Source organism: Stegostoma tigrinum, chromosome 10 (genome assembly GCF_030684315.1).
Source record: "Stegostoma tigrinum isolate sSteTig4 chromosome 10, sSteTig4.hap1, whole genome shotgun sequence".
NCBI lineage: Eukaryota > Metazoa > Chordata > Chondrichthyes > Orectolobiformes > Stegostomatidae > Stegostoma > Stegostoma tigrinum.
The window spans coordinates 22,366,630-22,373,436 of record NC_081363.1 but is presented as its reverse complement, the minus strand read 5'-3'; the positions used below and the strand labels follow the sequence as shown (position 1 = coordinate 22,373,436).

Sequence of the window (6,807 nt, the reverse complement as noted above, 5' to 3'; positions counted from 1 at the left end):
AGGGAGGACAGTGATGAAGACCCTTCCTGCCACCATTCTACCTGATTAAATGACCCCCTCTATCAAGTTTATCCTGAGGGAGGGAATGAGAATGTGCCTCAGGAAGGTAGGGCCGTCTAGAGCAAGATAGACATTTTGGGCCACAATCGTGACATTTTGATTTTAAGATATTTTATTTCAGGCCTAACTGAAGGAAGGGAAAACCAATAGAGGTGGCTCCTAGGGGCCTGGGGCTAAGGTTACCATTGAAACACAACAGGCCATAGATCAAATAAGTTACAAGGCCCGTCTTGACACCATGAACAGCAACAAATTCACAGTCGATGACAGGAGAAATATTTTAAATACTTGGAAAGATCAAGGATTACTTTACAGTGCAATGTTGGCTGAATTTAATTTTTCTTATAATCTCAAACATGCTGTACGATTTTGCAGTTCAGAAGCACTGAATAACTGAAAAGCTGGAAGAGGTAGGAGACGTGAAGGAGTTTTGCTTGCAGCCAAGAAGAAAGCCAAATATAATTATAATGCTCAAATACATCAATAACAAAGCCTGAGTTACAGAAGGGCCTCACTATTTACATCTTCAGCAGCAACATTGACTCAGTTCCCTTCATAGTTGCACAGTCTTCATTATCTTCATTTCTGTGGGTACCAATCCTTTGATCTGCTCACAGAGAGAAATGTTTAGTGAAAAGGGATATCTTTAACTTCATACTTGGCCACTCTGTTCATGTTGTCAGGTGGTATATTATCAATATGTGTCAAATTGATTCCTTTATCTAGGTTCAGGGGTTCACCTCATTTAAGCGTTTTCCCCTTCCCATAATGTACTAGAAATTTGAATAGTACCCAAGATGGCACCAATACGTGTGCAAGTAATCGGACATGAATCACACCTGTGGTTGCTTTGTGGGATTGTGTTTTTAAATGGCAATACATCAAGATTCTTTGCGTTAGGTGTATCTTGCAGCAGAAGCATGCTTGCATAGTTTTATAAGTTATTTTCTAGCCTTAGCCAGGGTTAGCAAAGTGAGACGAGAGCCACTTTGGGTACCATCCACTTACAATGTTCACTCCTGTGCTAACATCACAAAAACAGCTTATCTAATCATCATATGTACAGATTGGCTGCTGTATTTTCTTTAGAACATTAAAGACTACAAAGCATTGACTGCACAGCTGTTTAGGATGTCCTGAATTCCCTGGGCTATGCACTGACATAAACACATCAACAGGTTGTAAATCATGAACAATCTATTTATCAACAGGTTGAAGGGCTAGGAAAAATTGATTTAACAATGGCTATTGAACAAGTGGGATTGCTCTGATAGGGGTATGTTACATGAGTTCCTCAGGTCAGCAAGTTGGAATATGTATTGTTGAAAGAAGAAAATGATGGTGTGGGGAACATCGATCAGATAGACAAATGAGCCAAGGAGTGGCAGGTGGAGTTTAATTTCGATAATTGTGAGGCGTTGCGTATTGAGAAGGCAAGACATATAGAGTTAATGGCAGGGCCTTGGGGTGTGTGGCCAAATAAAGGGCTCTAGGGCTGTGGGTGCATCGTTCCTTGCAAGTGTAGTTGCAGGTAGACAGGATGGTGAAGAAGGCATTTGACACAATTGCCTTCGTTGCTCAGTGCATTAAGTAGAGCAGTTAAGATATCATATACATGACGTTGGTTAGGCCAGTTTTCAAAAACTGTGTTCAGGAAAGATGTTGTTAAACCTGAAAGGGTTCAGAAAAGATTTAAAAGGATGTTGCCAGGATGGAAAGTTTGCGTTATAGGAAGAGGCTGGAGATTTTTCCATGGAGCTTCCAAGCCTGAGGTGTGACATTATGGATGCTTACAAAGTCATGAGGGACATAGACAGAGTAGACAGCCAAGGTATTTTTCTCAGGGTAGGGGAGTCCAAACTGGAGGGCAGAGGTTTAAGATGAGAGGGAAAAGATTTAAAAGAGGCAACTTTTTCATTTAGAGGGTTTTGTGTGTAAGGAACAAGCTGCCAGAGGATGTGTTGAAGGTGGGTACAATTACAAGCTTTAAAAGACATATGGATAGGAAGGGCTCAAAGGGATAAAAGCCAAATGCAGGCAAATGGGGCTTGGTCAGTCTAGGAAATTTGGTCAGCATGGAGGAGTTGGGCTGAAGGTATTGTTTCCATGCTGTATTACTCTATGACTCTAAGAAGAAAATTAGTTTCTTGTTAAATGAGATAGTCTACTCAATTTCATTTATATTATGTTGCAAAAGTTTCACACATTTAAACAATGATGACAGTTCAAAGTACTCCATTGGTTGGAAAGTACTTTAGGGTATATGCAAGTGAAAGGCACTATTAAAATGCAAGATTATCAATGACGAAGGGTTCTAAAGACCAGTTATTGAACTCAAAATGTTAACTTTGTTTTTTTCATCACAAATTCTACCAGACATAAGTTTCTCCAGCAATCTCTGTTTTCCTTTTTCAGATCTCCATCATTTACAGTTTTGTTTTATTTTATGGAAATACAAGACATTTCCTTTTATTTACTTAGCTTAGTGAATCCCTGATTTCCTGAATGATTTCCTGAGTTTATTAACTTTTGATCTTCACCTTCTCCCATATGGTTGAGTTGTTTGATTAATATTTCTGCTTGCATCCTGCTAAAGATAATAATTGTAAACCTCACTTGGATCTCAAACAAGACTCCCACTCCTTCACTACTCTTATACCAGCATATCATCAAATAGAATAGAATAGAATCCCTACAGCATGGAAACAGGCTCTTCAGCCCAACAAGTCCACACTGACCAACAGAGCATCCCACCCACAACCATCCCCTTAATCTACATATCCCTGAACACTACGGGCAATTTAGCATGGCCAATGAACCTAGCCTGCACATCTTTGGACTGTGGGAGGAAACCGGAGCATGCGGAGGAAACCCAAAGCAGCATCTAGAGAAAGAGACTGGCAGTATTGCTAGTTGGCTGTTTCCAGCTTTTGCTTGACAACAATGAAGCGATGCTTTTGAATAGCAGCTGTAGCCTTGAGTATGAGCAACATCATGCCATTTAGAGTGATCTGTGTTAGTGCGAATGGCATTTTATTGGAGAAACAGATCGACACACTGAAACAATAGCCAAATAAGACTGAAAAAATTATTGAGGTATCATGCAGTTGCAGACATTTTAGTGGTTGCAAAAACAGGTGAGCGTGCTGTAATTGGTTTAACTCCAAATACCTTATACAATATTGTAGTCCTGTTTCTTTCCACAGCATTGATCCACTTTATAATTGATCTCCATCCCTGTCATTCTGCACCTGAAGCAATATATGCATTCAACAAAATCAGATTACTGTCAAGTTTACATGCTTCATTGTAAGAATTTACTAGAAATAAAGCAAAAAATCAAATTATGTTGCTTATTTGAAACTGATTTGACAGCAATGCAGCATTTCCTCCTTAGATGTACACATTACTGGCTTGTCAAATTTTGTCCATGACACACAAAGTATAAAGTAAACAGTTTCATTAGCAAAAAATGTCCTGGTTTATTTTGTAAAAAAAACAAGTTTTAGTTATACCCTCCAGCCAGTTGTCCAAGGAAGGGACCAAGTTATTTAATTCAAGCACAAACATCTTGTAGGATCTGATCAAACAGGGTAAATTTAGTTCAATGAGTAGCCACCCACTAATATGCCTTAACTTTCAAACCACTCTTGATTTAGTGAGATCTTGGATGAGATTAACTTGAAAATGATTGTTCAGTCTGGTAGATTCCAATCCAATTGAATATCATAGAACATAGAACAGTACAGCACAGTACAGGCCCTTCAGCCCGCAATGTTGTGCCAAGCTTTTACGCTAAACCTAAGGTCTATCTAACTTCCACCGCTACCTATCATCCATATGCCTATCTAACAGCCGCTTAAATGCCCCTAATGAAGCCGACCCTACCACCCTCTCCAGCAATGCATTCCATGCCCTGACCACTCTTTGAGTAAAGAACCTACCTCTGACTTCTCCCTGGTATCTACCTCCTTTCACTTTAAAACTATGTTCCCTCGTAATAGCTACCTCCACCCTAGGAAAAAGTCTCTGACTGTCTACTCTATCCATTCTTCTGATCATTTTGTAGACCTCTACCAAGTCAAAATTATTGTCACTTCTATCCTACTGAAAGCTTTTATGATGATAGTCAGATAAGATAATTTTAATGAGTGATCAATTTCTTTTAAAAGAAAGTGGCCATGCTAATGTGCATAGCTTAGCACAACAGATTGGATCATTTATTATTGTCAATTTTCTCAAGGAAATATTAAAGCTTAAAACTGCTGTAATATGTCATGTCATTACGACTGTTGCTTACTTTTTCACTGTTTAGTACATTTTTTTTACACAGTTGGCATCATGGGGATACACAGGCTAACCATCTGAGTGGATTAACTAGAGATGAACCTGTAAGCCTCAACCTAATGAACCATTGTATCCCTGCTGAAAGGAACGGATAACCATATATCATAAAGTGATAAAATATGGTTAAATCTTGGGAATTATCAACTGTCTAGGAAAATGAAAATCATCTTTAGAAATACAAAGTGATGGCTACTTATGAGAATTGTTTGCAATACTGAATTTTAAAACAAGATTAAAACTAAAAATAATGGCTTAGCAATATTAATATGACAATATTAATCCAGTATCTCAGGGACTATTCTGGGGACTTGGGTTTGAATCCCACCATGGCAGAATGTTGAATTTGAACTCAATAAAAATGAGGAGTTAAGACTCTATTGATGACCATGAAACTATTGTCAGTAGTCAGGAAAATCCCATTTGGTTCACTCGTGTCTTTCGGGCAAGGAAATTGCTGTCCTTACCTGGTCTGGCCTACATGTGATTCCAAATCCATAGGAATATGTTTGTTGCTCAAATTCTTCTAGTCAGCAAATGCAAGCCTAGCCAATGAGGCCTTCATCCTGTGAATGAATTAGAAAAAAGTAACATTCTTGTTTGCAGTTAATTTGAGCCAGAGCACAAGAAATTTGAGAAGAATCAGGCTTAAATAACAATGAAGGCAGAACGTCTCATATGTTCGTGATATGACAGTATATATAATGTAGGAAAATGAACAATCCAGTATGTCAATATCTGGAAGATGCATGCTATTTATTGTGAAGTGTTGCTCGATCTGTTTGAAATCTTCACCTAAGAAGTGGTAACTCGCACACTGCTGTTGGAAATTCAGTGTATCCTCACCACTGTGAATTTCTCTGAAAAATGACAGTTGTTTTTCTTAAATGATTACAACTGAAAATTTCTGCGTAAATTTTTAATTAGAACCATAAGGAAATAAATGTAAGAGTCAGTGTTTTCTTGGCAGAGAAATAATTATACTATAATTTGACAACTTTTTTAGAAAAGCTTTTCAGTTTGCATCCATCAGGACAACTCACAAGAATATCAATGTGGGGGAAAACCTGCAGATATACTATATGAAAGAAAAGTTGGGAACTGGTTTTATTGCCATTGATAAGGCAACAATTGATGATGATTGACTATGAATTACCAACTTTATTTAACTTTTAAACCGTGTGGGTTGATTCTGATCAGTTAAGGCATTGTCCTGAAAAATGAACCAGTGAATGGTTGTCAGAGATGATGGGAACTGCAGATGCTGGAGAATTCCAAGATAATAAAATGTGAGGCTGGATGAACACAGCAGGCCAAGCAGCATCTCAGGAGCACAAAAGCTGATGTTTCGGGCCTAGACCCTTCATCAGAGAGGGGGATGGGGAGAGGGAATTGGAATAAATAGGGAGAGAGGGGGAGGCGGACCAAAGATGGAGAGTAAAGAAGATAGGTGGAGAGAGTATAGGTGGGGAGGTAGGGAGGGGATAGGTTAGTCCAGGGAAGACGGACAGGTCAAGGAGGTGGGGTGAGGTTAGTAGGTAGCTGGGGGTGCGGCTTGGGGTGGGAGGAAGGGATGGGTGAGAGGAAGAGCCGGTTAGGGAGGCAGAGACAGGTTGGACTGGTTTTGGGATGCAGTGGGTGGGGGGGAAGAGCTGGGCTGGTTGTGTGTTGCAGTGGGGGGAGGGGACGAACTAGGCTGGTTTAGGGATGCAGTAGGGGAAGGGGAGATTTTGAAACTGGTGAAGTCCACATTGATACCATATGGCTGCAGGATTCCCAGGCGGAATATGAGTTGCTGTTCCTGCAACCTTCGGGTGGCATCATTGTGGCAGTGCAGGAGGCCCATGATGGACATGTCATCTAAAGAATGGGAGGGGGAGTGGAAATGGTTTGCGACTGGGAGGTGCAGTTGTTTGTTGCGAACTGAGCGGAGGTGTTCTGCAAAGCGGTCCCCAAGCCTCCGCTTGGTTTCCCCAATGTAGAGGAAGCCGCACCGGGTACAGTGGATGCAGTATACCACATTGGCAGATGTGCAGGTGAACCTCTGCTTAATGTGGAATGTCATCTTGGGGCCTGGGATAGGGGTGAGGGAGGAGGTGTGGGGTCAAGTGTAGCATTTCCTGCGGTTGCAGGGGAAGGTGCCGGGTGTGGTGGGGTTGGAGGGCAGTGTGGAGCGAACAAGGGAGTCACGGAGAGAGTGGTCTCTCCGGAAAGCAGACAGGGGTGGGGATGGAAAAATGTCTTGGGTGGTGGGGTCGGAATGTAAATGGCGGAAGTGTCGGAGGATGATGCTTTGTATCCGGAGGTTGGTAGGGTGGTGTGTGGGAACGAGGGGGATCCTCTTAGGGCAGTTGAGGCGGGGGCGGGGTGTGAGGGATGTGTTGTGGGAAATACGGGAGACGC

General features: G+C 41.2%; 1 long non-coding RNA gene across 1 annotated transcript; it reads right to left on the bottom strand.

The window, feature by feature from the left end:
* Positions 1-249: 249 nt before the first annotated feature.
* LOC125455800 (uncharacterized) lies at positions 250-4,970 on the bottom strand. Its single transcript, XR_007248316.1, has 3 exons — positions 4,872-4,970; positions 3,232-3,311; positions 250-667 (listed from the first exon to the last, which is right to left on the bottom strand). It is a non-coding gene; the product is annotated as an uncharacterized LOC125455800 (long non-coding RNA).
* Between the last annotated feature and the right edge of the window lie 1,837 nt (positions 4,971-6,807).